Source organism: Callithrix jacchus, chromosome 3 (assembly GCF_049354715.1).
Source record: "Callithrix jacchus isolate 240 chromosome 3, calJac240_pri, whole genome shotgun sequence".
NCBI lineage: Eukaryota > Metazoa > Chordata > Mammalia > Primates > Cebidae > Callithrix > Callithrix jacchus.
In genome coordinates this window covers 8,520,552-8,534,014 of record NC_133504.1, presented here as the reverse complement: position 1 = coordinate 8,534,014, position 13,463 = coordinate 8,520,552, and the positions used below count along the sequence as shown (strand labels likewise).

The window sequence follows — 13,463 nt, the reverse complement described above, 5'->3', positions numbered from 1 at the left end:
ATCAAAGCCTTTATGAAAGCGGCATTGGTGTTATTTAAATCTAAATGATACATGGGCTGGAGTCAAAGGCATACAAAAGTTTAACATTACCCAGAAGTGGTCCTGTCTGCACGGGAGATCTTATTCGTACTATCTGATTTCTGTCCCAGCATCAAATAAGTATTTTTATCCCACAAATTTATTGGAAGCAGCTTCTCTCCCCAATATGCAGATGCTAATGTACTTCCTGCCCCGCCGGTGTTTTCAGAAAGCATTCTCAGTCTTTGACAGGTAGGAAATTTGCATTTCCATTAGTGAGGCCTTTGTCAATTGTAAGTCATAAAAGCCCCAGAAGAATAGGGTTGGGGGAAACGCTTTGTATTTTAAAAAGGAGACTTTATTGCATGGTTCAACGCAAGGTACCAAAGGAGATAAAGGCTCTGGAGCGGGCTGCTGAGAAGCCTCACAATGAGGAGAGACTTATTAATGCACACTCCTGTCACCGGACAGCCAGAGGGGAGGAAAGTCTGAATGTGACTTTACTAGTTTGCAATTGACTGTGTTTAACATTAAAATAATGCACTCTTCGGGGGTGATAAGGGGCATTTGGTGCTGCCAGCCCAGTACAAGCGCTTCTCCCTCCTGCTCCATTAGCCGCGGCTATAATCTTCTCATTTAAAATCGCTGCTGTTCGGCCGCGTTGGTTCTGGCAGGGCTGGGGGTTTGATTTGTGGATGTGATTTGTTTTACTCTTTATGTTAGTAGAGTTAAGATGCTCAAGAAAAATAAAAGCTCAAGAATCCCCAGCAGCGAAAAGAATGATGCAAACAGCACTGCTTCATTTGTTATCTTATTTGCCCTTCAAACTCTGTCCCCAAACACACAGTTAAATAATTCAGCGGCCACACAGAATACTGGAGAGGAGCAGGCCGAGGGAAAACCATCAGAACTCACAGGCCAGGAAAATAAGCATTTCCTAAGAAGCAAGTAAATCCGAGGGGACGAGGAGTAAGAGGCCCTTCAAGGCGACCTCTGTCTGCCCTGCCAAAGACTCTGCCCTTAGAGTGGAGCTGGTTGCAGCTCTTTGTCTCAGAGATGAAGGAAGTGAATAAACACAGGTTGGTGACAAGCACAAAGACATACTAATCATTCGTGGTGAGCAAGTTCCAAAGTCCCACATGTCTCGGCTTATGGTTCAAGGTTTGTCCTACATATTAGGCCACTTCCCCTGGACACTTCCCTCCTTCCCTCATTGCACAGACACTTATTGAGTGACTACTGTATACCAGGCACTGAGCATGCAAAGGAGATGTGGCTGGACTAGATCTGCTCTTACGGAAGGCTTCCCATTGTAGTGGGGGAGACAGACAATACGTACATGTGATGATGTCAGATAGCGCTATGTGTTGTCAAGAGAACAAAGGTCGTGGGAAGTGTGGGGACAGGGCCAGTCAGGAGCAGGTACTGAGGAGGCAGTACTTTGACAACAATGCGCGTTCCAGACAGCAGAAGGCTACCACGACATCCCGACAGCCCTGCCAACCTTGGTGTCATGCAGTGGAGCCTGAATGCAAAAGGAGAGTGGCCTGAGTCACCACTGCAGAGCAAGAGGCCAGGTCCTGGGGTCACGGAGAGGAGTGGAGTCTGATTCCATCTGCGATGGAGACCAGTGGGGGATTTTCAGCAGAAAGCAGTGTGATTCCATTGCTGTTTTGCACAGCTCTCACGGGCATTGACAATGGATTCTAGGGTTTGAAAATGGGGAGCTCATCATTGCAGCTAGGCTGCTGGGGTCCTGCAGAGAGCCCTCTCCCCTGCCCAGATGGCACCTCTCTTTCTTGCCTGAGTTTGGAATCTTTGAGGAATAAACAGTGGCGTGGCAATGGAGGTTAAAATAGCCTCCATTTTGTTAATAAGGCACAGATGAGAACCAAAGACTTCCTAACAACCGCCCAGAAGCAGACAGTCCCCCACCCCTAGTGGGGGAAGGGGTGGCCTTGGAGGAGGAGCAGAGAGCAGCGGTTCCTGCAGGCAGTGCTCCCAAGGGAGGAAAGACGCCCACCGCTGAGCCAGACGCATCCAGTTCATGATCCCCACAGTTTTCAACTGCCAGTCGTAAGGCTGAAGGGGAAACGGGCAGGGAGGGCCCGGAGTCATGCTAACGGAGCCTCCTCTGCTGGAAGGGAACAGGCCAGAGGACAGGTATTCTGCCCCAGGTAAGCAAGAGGTGCCGGTGGGATAGAGCTAGATGTTTGTCATGAAAACGGAGAGCATCTCAAGAGAACATCTGAGAATCTTGATTGCCAGGCACTGTGTGGGCCAGTCCGGGCTCCTGCCTCCCAGCTCCATAAGAGATGGTTATTAATTAAAATCTTAACACTCTTCAGGGACACCGAATTCACCCATCCTTTCCATCAACAGTGAGGCTCATTTTCACCTCTGCTGTCCTCTGGGGAGTTGAAGGGACTCTGCTCTCCTTGTCACAGGTTCTCACACACCTGAGAACAAGCCTGTATTATACAATTCTTACATTTCCCTTTTGCAAGTTAAACAGCTTCCAACTCCTTTGTAACCTTTGCTCATTTCTGCTTTTGATTGTCTGCAGTTTTACTGTATCGCTCTTAAAATGTAGACAGCCAAGCACGACACGCCGCCGCATCGCCGGCCTGACCTCCGCTGTGTGTGCACAGCCGGACAGCTGACCCCTGGCGATGCCATGTCCTCCTAGTTCATCACCAGCACACTCGCCCCCTCTGTCAATTTCAGAGCAGCGCTGGCTCTCACATTCTGCACCCACTAATCCCCAGGGTTTGTCCGCTGTGCTGTCTCCCACCTGGACCTGTGTAAAATAGCTTGCATTCAGTCCTTAAAAGCATTTATCCATGTTCTTACTGAAAGACGCCTTATTATTCATCAAGCATTGGTCTAACTTAACTGGTTACACTGACTTCTATCTGGTCTTCGAAATCTGGCCAACGTGGAGGCATTTGCAGGGCTATGAAGGGGCCTGACTGCTTCCTTCAGCCTTGCAGTGAGATCCAAACTGCAAACCTTTTCTGCTTCGAGGAAGCCACCCGCCAGCCCGTGCTCAGCACTCTGCTCTGCTCTGCCTCCGGCCAGCATTTCCCAAACTGGTAGCTCTGGGACATTTTGAGACCATTACTGATAATGAAGATAGGATAGAAGCTTCTCAGAAGCAGGCTGTGTGATGAAGGCCAGTGCCAAGGTCACCCGACCTCTCACCAGCTTGTCGGTGCATTGCTTCCCACCAGGTTATGCCTCTTCCCTGAACTCTCAACCCTGCAAACGCCCTCCTGCCTCTGGGATCCTGTGCTCACTATGACCCTGTCTAGAATGTTCTTCCTCTTGCTTTGTAAACAAAAAATTAAATCCTAAGCCCTCCAACCAACCGAACCTTCTCTTGGTCAAATGGATCCCAAAAAAACCTTAAAAACTGAGTCCCAGGCCGGGCGCGGTGGCTCATGCCTGTAATCCCAGCACTTTGCGGGGCCCAGGCGGGAGGATCATGAGGTCAGGAGTTCAAGAACAGCATGATCAACACGGTGAAACCCCATCTCTACTAAAAATACAAAAATTAGCCAGGTGTGGTGGCACATAGAGGAGGCTAAGGCAGGAGAATTGCTTAAACCTGAGACGCAGAGGTTGCAATGAGCTGAGATCACACCACTGCACTCCAGCCTGGGTGACAGAGCAAGACTTTGTCTCAAAAACAAAACAAAACAAAAACTTCTGGGTGTGGTGGCTCACACCTGTAATCCCAGCACTTTGGGAGGCGGAGGCGGGCAGATCACGAGGTCAGGAGTTCAAGACCATCCCAGCCAACATGGTAAAACCCCTGTATCTACTAAAAATACAAAAACTAGCCAGGCGTGGTGGTGCATACCTGCAATCCTAGCTACTCAGGAGGCTGAGGCAGGAGAATTGCTTGAAACCAGGAGGCGGAGGTTGCAGTGAGCTGAGATTGCACCGTTGCACTTCAGCCTGGGCGAGAGAGAGAGACTGTCTCAGAAAAACAGCAACAACCACAACAACTGAGTTCTTGGCTATGACAAGAAGGGAAGTTAAACACACCTCGTTACACCCCCTGTTTTTTACACTTTAGACAGAACAACTGACCAGCATATGATAGAGATCATAAGACACAATGGACTCTCCATGGCAATAAGATACCAAGTTAGAAACAAGACCTAAGGCCATGCCAGCTAAGGGTTAAGTCATGTACCCCTACACCTGAAGAATAAATCGTACTCTGGGCCAGGCACAGTGGCTCACACCTGTAATCCCAGCACTTTGGGAGTCCAAGGCAGACAGATCACTTAAGGTCAAGAGTTACATGGTGCAAACCTGTCTCTACTAAAATTACAAAAATAAGCCAGGCATGGTGGCATGCACCTGTAATCCCAGCTACTCGGGAGGCTGAGGCAGGAGAATCACTTGAACTTGGGAAATGGAGAGTGCAGTGAGCATTGCACTCCAGACTAGGCATCACTGAGAGTCTTTGCCTCAAAAAAAAAAAAAAAAAAAGAATAGCTTTGTGCAGTGACAGTATCGTAGCCAATGAGGTTTATCCGAGGCGCGATTATTGCTAATTGAAAACTTTTCCCAATGCCCCGCCATGACGACTTGAAATATAGTCGGTGTTGGCAATTTTTGGCAGTGTCTACGGAGACTGAATCATAAAAAAAAAAAAAAGAATAAACCGTGTCCTAACTGCCACAAGGTTTTTCTTTTTCTCTAGCAGCTGAACAAGCACTGGCCTGGAGATAAGCAGTGTGGAAGCAACTGCGGCTTACCAGCCCCCAGACGCTAACTGAGCCCCTGCTCCACCGGCCGTGACTACAGTTTTGACTGGACAAGAGAGAGCTCAGTGACTTTCTCCTGCTAAGACCCACCGAGTGACTGTGAACTCATTCTGTCCAGTTGACCGAGTGCACTGAGTGCCTTCATGTCCGGAAAAGACCTTTGGATTCATAGGGCCTAAATGTAAAACACTGACATGTTATGTCTCTGCCCCAAGGTGAACATGGGTTGCATATTACATGGATGTTTGTTTAATACACATATTTCGTGAATATTAACAGCTCCTCCTGTAATCTGTTGACTATGTCTGTTTAGCCAACCCATTCAGCGTGAATCTCCTACCCCAGCCCCTCTGCCCTCCAAGTGCCTATCTCTGGCTTTGGCCAGAGGTTGTGCTTTCCAGTCTGCAGAATGGCCAACTTGCAGGCTATAACTCTTTATAAGGAGTAAGGTTTCGGCCAGGTGCAGTGGCTCATGCCTGTAATCCCAGCACTTTGGGAGGCTGAGGCAGGCAGATCATGAGGTCAGAAGTTCAAGACCAGCTTGACCAACATGGTGAAGCCCTGTCTCTGCTAAAAATACAAAAATTATCCAGGTGTGGTGGCACGCACCTGTAATCCCAGCTACACAGGAGGCTGAGGGAAGAGAACTGCTTGAACCTGGGAGGTGGAAGTTGCAATGAGCAGAGAGTCTTTTTTTTAGACTCTGTCTAAAAAAAAAAAAAGAAATAAGGTTTTCTTTTCCGGCCAGGTGCGGTGGCTCACACCTGTAATCCCCAGCACTTTGGGAGGCTGAGGTAGGTGAATCACTTGAGGCCAGGAGGTTGAGACCAGCCTAGCCAAAATGGCAAAACCCATCTCTACTAGAAATACAAGTTACCTGGTATGGTGGTGAACACCTGTAATCCCAGCTACCCAAGAGGCTGAGGCACAAGAATCACTTGAGCCTGGGAGGCCGAGGTTGCAGTGAGCCGAGATAGCACCATTGTACTCCAGCCTGGGTGACAGAGTGAGACCCTGTTGCCAAAAAAAAAAAAAAAAAAAGGAAAAGATACAAAGTTATAAGGTTTCCTTTTCCCAATTTATAAATCTTGTGATCTTTTTTCCAGTTAATACTTTCAACCCATTGACATCTTTCTTCCAGTCACGTTCTTTCTTCCCTCACCGTCCTGCCTGCTAAGCACTCCCTGAACACTAGAACGGTGGAAGTGGTGTGTGCCCATCCCAGCCCTTCCCTCCATCCCCCATATTTCCCATGCACCATCCTTTGGACCAGTGCTGCCTATGTTCTGTATATATACATAACATACGTGATGTCAGCGATGTTCTGTATCTGTACTGTCCAATATGGTAGCCACAAGCCACACTTGAAATGTGACTAATGAGACCAACGAACTGAATTTTTAATTGTATTTAGTTCCAATGTAAATTTAGCCACATGCAGCCAGTGGCTATTGCAGTGGACAGCATGGCTCTAGTCCTTCCCTCATCCGCCAGCTGGAAGTCATTACTGAGGGTAACTTGGAAGCCACATATTGCAGATGGTGGAGGCTCTGATAGGTTGAGGCCCTGAATGACTGCATGGAGCAGAGCATATACACTATCGCCACATCCTGCTCCTGATCAGAAACTTTATGTGAGACAGAAATTAACACCCCCTGTGTTAAGCCACTGAGATTTTGGAGTTTATCTGTTAGAGAAGATACTATCACCTTAATGAATCAGGTCACTGTGCTGTTACTGTAACAAATCAACCAGTAGACTGGCTCTGAGGACAGGAAGCTAAGCAAGAAATGACCTCTGGCTTCAAAAGCCCCTCTCACAGGTCAATACCTGGTCCACAAGACACATTCAATATTATCTGTGGAATGAATGAATGCATTATTCCAATGTTACACTTCCAATTTTTCAGCTAAGTTAGAAGCTCATTGAGGGACTGGAATCCATTCCTCCAAATTATGCATATAATATATTGCATTATGTATATTCTATACAGTACTAGCAAACTGCAGGGGCTCACTAATGAAGGAATGAATGAATGAATCCATGGACGCCAGCAGCCCAGTAGAAATCCCCGCTGGCTCGCGCTCCTTCCTGCCCCCCAACGCTGCCCCCAATCGTTCTTGTCCTTTGTTTTCCGCCTCCCTCCTTTTCCCTCATCACCTCCCACATGCGATTGTCCAACAGGTGTCCCTCTCACATGCGATTGTTTCTCAAAGCTGTGGGAATGCTCTGTTACATGCCGGTCTCCTCACAAAATGCATGTGTTGAAATCCTAACCCCCAGTCCCTCAGAATGTGACCCTATTTGGACTTAGGGTCGTTGTAGGTGTAATTAGTTAAACTGAGATAAGGTCATGTTGGAGGGGGCTGGGCCCTAATCCCATATGACTGGGGTTCTCATTAAAAAAAGATATTTGGATACAGACAGACGCAGAGAAAGAGCGCTAAATATAGAAAAAGACGGTGACCGGGGTGAGGCTTCTCCAAGCCAAGGAACACCAAAGGTTGCCAGGGAAATCTCCAGAAGCCAGGGGAGAGGCATGGCCAGCCCCAGGAGGAGCCAACCCTGCGGACACCTTGCTCACAGACCTCCAGGCTCCAGAATGCGGGGGCCATACACTTCTGGTATGGAAGCCACGCAGTCTATGGTACGTTGTTAGGGAGCCCTAGCGAACAAGCACATGCTCCCACTAACTTCTGTGTAGAAAGGGGTACACTGGTACAAAGAAAGAAGCTCCTGTGCTCTCCAGGGGCCTCCCAGGCCGAGGGATGTATTGTATTGGTAAGTTCCCTGGAAAGGCATCAAAGCCTTCCCTGGAGGCACAGCCAGGTGTTTTCCAGGATACAGTGATTTCAAACTTCCTGTCCCACTTTACCTGATGAACACACAGAACTCTTACTTTTCAAGCTCCACTATTCCACTCTACAGATCAGAGGACTCAGGGACTGGATTCATCGTCATCATCACCAAAAATATTAGAAAAAAATTCTAATTTTCCGCAAGGCAGATTCAGAAGCCACAGCCCTTATTTTCTGGGACATCAAGTCCAAGACCAGCACGTTGATGCCACAGTGTCATTTATTGTCATTTATTGTGATTCGCTTGGTGGTTCACTGAATGCTTATTAAGCATCTACTTTGCATGAGGTGCCCTGGGATATTTTTGTCAGTGCTTTGGTGAAAATTAGCCAGGAGAATGGACAGAAGGGAGCTTGGCATCAAATTTTATTCCAGAACCTGCTGGTCTCCTGGGGAGCCGCTGTGTAAAGAGCCATTTGCAAGCTCATAACAGTGACTAGCCAGAAGCAAGCAAGCAGGCAAGAGGGAGCCTGCCACTCCTCTCTCAGCCCCACCTGGCGCTCACACCTTCTGCAGCCTGTCTGCAGTCACACTCGGCCCTGCAGGGGGCCTGCCTGGGCCAGGATGGTCCCCAGAAAGACAGGCCTACTCCTCCGCAACCTGGAGGGTAAATGGAGAAAAATGCACCTTTCTGGTTAACAGGATGCCTCCTCACCTGGCCCCCACGCCGACGACGGAGTCCTGGCAGAGCGTGGCTCTGACTATCACACTCGAGTTAGCACAGCCACCAGGCGTTGGGTAGTTCTCAGCTCACACCTTCGTCCGAAAGCCTCCAGCAAACCAGAAATTAAAGCAGAGCCCTGCTGCGCACCAGTCGACAGCCTGCAGCAGACACAATGGCAAAAGCCGCTGCTGCTGCCGGGGCTCCGGAGACCCTCAACTCAGGCACGAGGCCCTCCAGGTCACCTCGCAGCATTTCCTGCAGCCCCCCAACCTTCCCTGGGTGCCTGTGGCCTGGACCGGTGGCTCCAGTGGGCGGCCTCCGGGGGTTGTCACTGGCCGCTGGCCCTCTCTCTCCCCGCCTCCTCTGCCAGGCCTGAGCAAGCTGGTCTTTTGGCAAAAGCGAATGCTACCTGTGGGATTTTCACTTATCTCTGTGAAGTGGAAAAAAGTCAAGCAAGTCATATTGGAAACTAAAGCCAAGACGCTTAACCTCCTCTTGGGAAGGAGTTCTCCTCCTGGGACTGGCTTTGCTGTGCCAAGTTCAGGAAAGAAAAGCAAATGTGAGAACAAAGGTGCCAGGCTGTGCCACCCAGCTGATGGGCAAGTGGCTGGCCCCGCTCAGTGGTGGCAGCACCTGGCCAAGACCGTTCCCTTCCTCCGCAGAAGCAGCTGCACTGGCACCTGATAAGGTTGGCAGCACCTGAAAGGAGCGCAGAGGCGAGGCCACTGTTGCCCACCCAGAGGCGGCATCCTGGGCTGCCTGACCCCAGCATGGGAGCGCGTCTGAGCAGCCTGCATTGCTGAACCCTGACTTCTCCTCTCTGAACTGGAGATGACTCCACCATATACTCACGCGTCATTCATCAACAGTGGTTAAATGCCTTGAAGTGGAAGCACGCTAGAATAAATAGCAGCCCGGGTGAAGAGGAGTCACTGTCCCGGCCTTCCAGCTAAGATGTCTGGATCGTAAGTCACGGCTAGTCGCTAATTTCAGTGTGTGGCCTTCATATTTCTGTTTCTCTGCAATGCAGGCAATTGACTAAACGGCCTTACAGTTTCCTGATCTTTGTCCAGGTTGACGCATTTGGGCAAGTTCCCCCTCCAGCCTCCTGGCTTCAGAGTCCTTCCCCGCTCTCCTCTGGCCTCCTTCTTGGCTCATTCATGCCTCTTCCAGGCCTCAGAGAGGACAACCCTCTCCCTGAAGTCCTCCCTATGCCTCGACCACACCCTATCACCAGCCTGAGCTGAATTCCCCCTGGCCGTGCCCCCACATCCCCTCCACAGCACTGCCCCCTGTCCCGGGCTCTGCAGAGAGAGCAGGGATTGTGGGTGTGTTTCCCTCAACAGCCAGCACGGGGTGTGTGTGGCACACAGTGGGTCCTGGTGATGGACGAAGTACACAATGCTTAGGTCACGATTGATACGGAGAAGTTCACCCTAAGGGAATAAGCCGTTTCCTTCATTTCATGGGTCTTCAATGAAACCCAAGCCCGCAAAGGCTTTTTAGTGGATACAGGCTGCTATAAAGGAATCAATAAATCAATTTCCAGGTTCTCAGCTTCCTGAAATTGATCTGCCAAGAATGTGCCAGCATTCTGCAGGGTCGGGCCCCCACCAACCCCCATGCACAACAGTTTTCTCTATGAACAAAAGAAAAGCCTTCTTCTCACCCATCCTGAATTGCCTTGGGGCGCAAACACCTCTAGAACACCAAAAAAGAGACAATTCCTGAATGCAGTGTTCCTGAGGACTCTCTGAGGTCAAGGCAAGGAGGGTTTTAGAAAGATTCTTGGGGCCAGGCGTGGTGGCTCACGCCTGTAATCCCAACACTTTGGGAGGCCAAGGTGGGTGGATCACTTGAGATCAGGAGTTCAAGACCAGCTTGGCCAACATGGTGAGACACCGTTTCTACTAAAATTACAAAATTTAGCCAGGTGTGGTGGCGGGCACCTGTAGTCCCAGCTACTTGGGAGGCTGAGGCAGGAGAATCGCTTGAGCCCAGGAGGCAGAGGCTGCAGTGAGCCGAGATCGTGCCACTGCACTATAGCCTGGACAACAGAGCGAGACCCTGACTCAAAAAAAATAAAATAAAATAAAGGAGGGAGACAAAATACTAGATGCAAGAAAGGAAATCTTTTAACATGATTTAAACTTATAACAAAAATTGGAGCTGTTTACCTAAAAATGTGTGAAGTGTCACACAGTTTTTCAAAAATTCTTCCAGGGTCTATGCAGGAAAATAGGATGGGGCCACTCCATGACTTCACAGGCAAGGAGTGCCAGATTGGGGAGGACCCCAGTCTCCTGCCGTCTCCTGAGGAGGAGCAGTGCCGAGCTGAAGAGCCAGGAGGGTGGATGAGAGAGACCTCAGATTCGAAGGGCCCCTCCTTACAGAGACTGTGGGGCACTCACATTTGCTCCCCCACCAGAACCCCGTTTTCTGCTTGTACAATATTTTAAAGATGTTTCTTTGGATCTGTTGTTGAATCTACAGAATGGAGAGAAGTGAAAACCTTCTTAAAAAGGAAAGGAGAGGTGTTAGAAAGATTGAGAAAATCATCTGGGGACTGCAGGGAGAATGAGCAACAGAAATCAAAGGGGGAAATTAAAGGAATGAAGAAATACGAAATAAGCGCACCCAGTAAGTTAGTTATTTCTCTAAAAAGCATCATGTGAGAAGAAAGCTAGGCTTTCTTTTTATGGAAATTCGGGAGATCTGTGAATTCAGAAGGATTCTAGACTCGGGTAGAAAAACAATTACGTCTCATTTTCACTAACCTCTAGCTGAAACTTCCATTTCCTTTCATTATAAATGTGGGCACTGAATCACAGTACTATTCTCAGTTCCTGTGGTTTGCTCCCAGTAGAAATCACAGATATTTTCATATCCCATTACCAGTTGCTGCAAGTATCTTGAAATATTATTTACCCTTATCACTATTTCAAAGTTGCGGTGATTATTAAACCTGCGCGAGACCTTGTTATATAGCACATGAATGAAACACACATATTCTCTACCACAAAATGGGTTTTGAAAAATATTGATAATTGTATATCAATATAATTGATTTCCATTGTCTGTATTTCTTTTAAAAAGACAGGGTTTCCCTCAGTCACTCAGGCTGGATTGCAATGATATCATCGTAGCTCACCGTACCTCAGACTCCTGGGCTCAAGGGATCCTCCCTCCTCGGCCTCCCAAGTAGCTCGGACTACAGGCATACATTGCCATTTCCAGCTAATTTTCTTTCTTTCTTTCTTTCTCTTTCTTTCTTTCCTTCCTTCCTTCCTTCCTTCCTTCCTTCCTTCCTTCCTTCCTTCCTTCCTTTCTTTCTTTCTTTCTTTCTTTCTTTCTTCTTTCTTTCTTTCTTTCTTCTTTCTTTCTTTCTTTTTTGTGGAGACAGGATCTTGCAGTGTGGTCCAAGCTGGTCTTGAACTTCTGGACTCAACTGATAGTCTCACCTCAGCTTCCCAAAGCGCTGGTATTACAGGTGTGAGCCACCGTGCCTGGCTGGTAATTAATAAAATATTATGCACTTAAAAATATTGTTCTAAAAAAATCCGTAGACTGCCAAAGGGGTCCATTGTGAAAAAAAAAAAATTTTAAGAATCTCTGCTTTAAACCCACATTCCAGAAACTTTATATCTGTTTATGGTGAGAGCAGGCTGCAGTGTCTCCTGGGAGTGAAAAGTATCCACCCCCACTAGAGAAGCGGCATGAGTTAGGCGGAGTGCAGCAGACGCTCTCTGAGAGACCTGCTGGCTACACTCTCTGGGGTTCAGTGAAGGGAGCAGCATTTCGTGTTTAGCAAATGCACCAGCCTCAAACCTAAGCATGCCGCTCCTCAGCTGCTTCTAACCCACCATTCAAGTCCTAGAAAGGCCCTTGGAGAAAACGGTCCCAGTGCCCCAGGATTCTCCCCAAATCTCGAGTACCACGAGGTGTCACGTCTTAGCACGGACCTTGGGTGGCAAACGTGAGTCTGAATCCCGATGCGTAGCCTCCCTTCGGCTTTTGCCCAATTTGGCAACTGGAATAACCAGCGAGAACTGACCGCAGCTCTGTCCTCAACTTGCGCCAGAAAATGAGCCATAAACAAAAGTCTCTGGAAGTCACAAAGCCTGGACCTGTCAAAATGACTCCGTGAGACCAGCTGCATGAATTATCTACTAAAACACAGTAATGCGAATTTTCTCCCCATCATTTCCCTGCTTGAGGAAACAAGGAAAACTCATTTCTTTGGGAGGGGTCAAGGGAACAAGGAGAAGCCATTTTTCTTAGGAAGCCCTGGGGAGCAATGCAAAGACAATGAACTTGGAAGTCAGAGCCCGGTGCTCGCTCTCCATGGGGGCCCAGGGAGAGTTAATAAACATTTCCGAGTCCCAGTCCCCCATCTATAAAATCATGCCTGACCTGCCGGAGTGCATGAGGGTAAAAAAGCCCACACACATGGTGATCTTCCCTTCCTTCACAGTAAAACTGAGGGATTCCTCACCCAGGAAGGCGGTGAGAAGTGTCTTCTCAAGAGAAAGAAACTGCAAAACTGATAAAATTGTGTGCTTGTCAGGAGCAAAGCCAGCCTGTCTTCTCTTTCTGACTTTGGTTGAACTTGAAATGCTGTAGCAATGCTACCCGCCTCTCTCTTCTGCCGGAAATCTTCTAGGTTTTCTTGTCTAGAATCAGCCAGACCTTGCTGAGCATCTAAATACTCGCTAACAACACAAAGCAGCAAATCTGTTCAGTTAGCCTGTCCTCAGCAGGGGCTCTGGCTGGGGTTCAGAAACCAGGGTCCCTGAGCTTTGGAGAGGGAGGAGAGGCTCAGAGCTCCCAGGCACTGTACAGCCAGGGAGTTCAGAGGTCCCAGGTCTGTCTAGTGGGGGCAAGCAAAGTTCCCTAAAATTTAAGGCACCAACATTTTACCAGCTTCTTATCTCCGTTAGCAAGCCACAATAAGTTTTTAATCAGTCATTATAAATTGTATTTATTATTTATTTATTTTGAGACAGCATCTCTCTCTGTCACCCTGGCTGGAGTGCAATGGTGCAATCTCAGCTCACTGCAACCTCTGCCTCGTGGATTCAAGTGATTCTCCTGCCTCAGCCTCCCAAATAGCTGGGACTACAGGTGTCCACCACCACG

At 48.5% G+C, this 13,463-nt stretch overlaps 1 protein-coding gene and 1 non-coding gene across 6 annotated transcripts in view; one reads left to right on the top strand and one right to left on the bottom strand.

Moving 5' to 3' along the window:
* DCTD (dCMP deaminase) overlaps positions 1-13,463 on the bottom strand; it is a 104,841-nt gene that overhangs the window by 37,030 nt on the left and 54,348 nt on the right. For all 5 annotated transcript variants that reach the window (XR_013532790.1, XR_013532791.1, XR_013532789.1 and 2 more), the window contains 2 exons: positions 5,680-5,816; positions 3,884-3,981 (listed from right to left, as the gene is read on the bottom strand). The gene's annotated coding sequence lies outside the window, so the exon portion shown is untranslated. The remainder of the gene's footprint in view (positions 1-3,883; positions 3,982-5,679; positions 5,817-13,463) is intronic.
* LOC118152436 (U4 spliceosomal RNA) lies at positions 4,529-4,669 on the top strand. Its single transcript, XR_004741203.3, has one exon. It is a non-coding gene; the product is annotated as a U4 spliceosomal RNA (small nuclear RNA).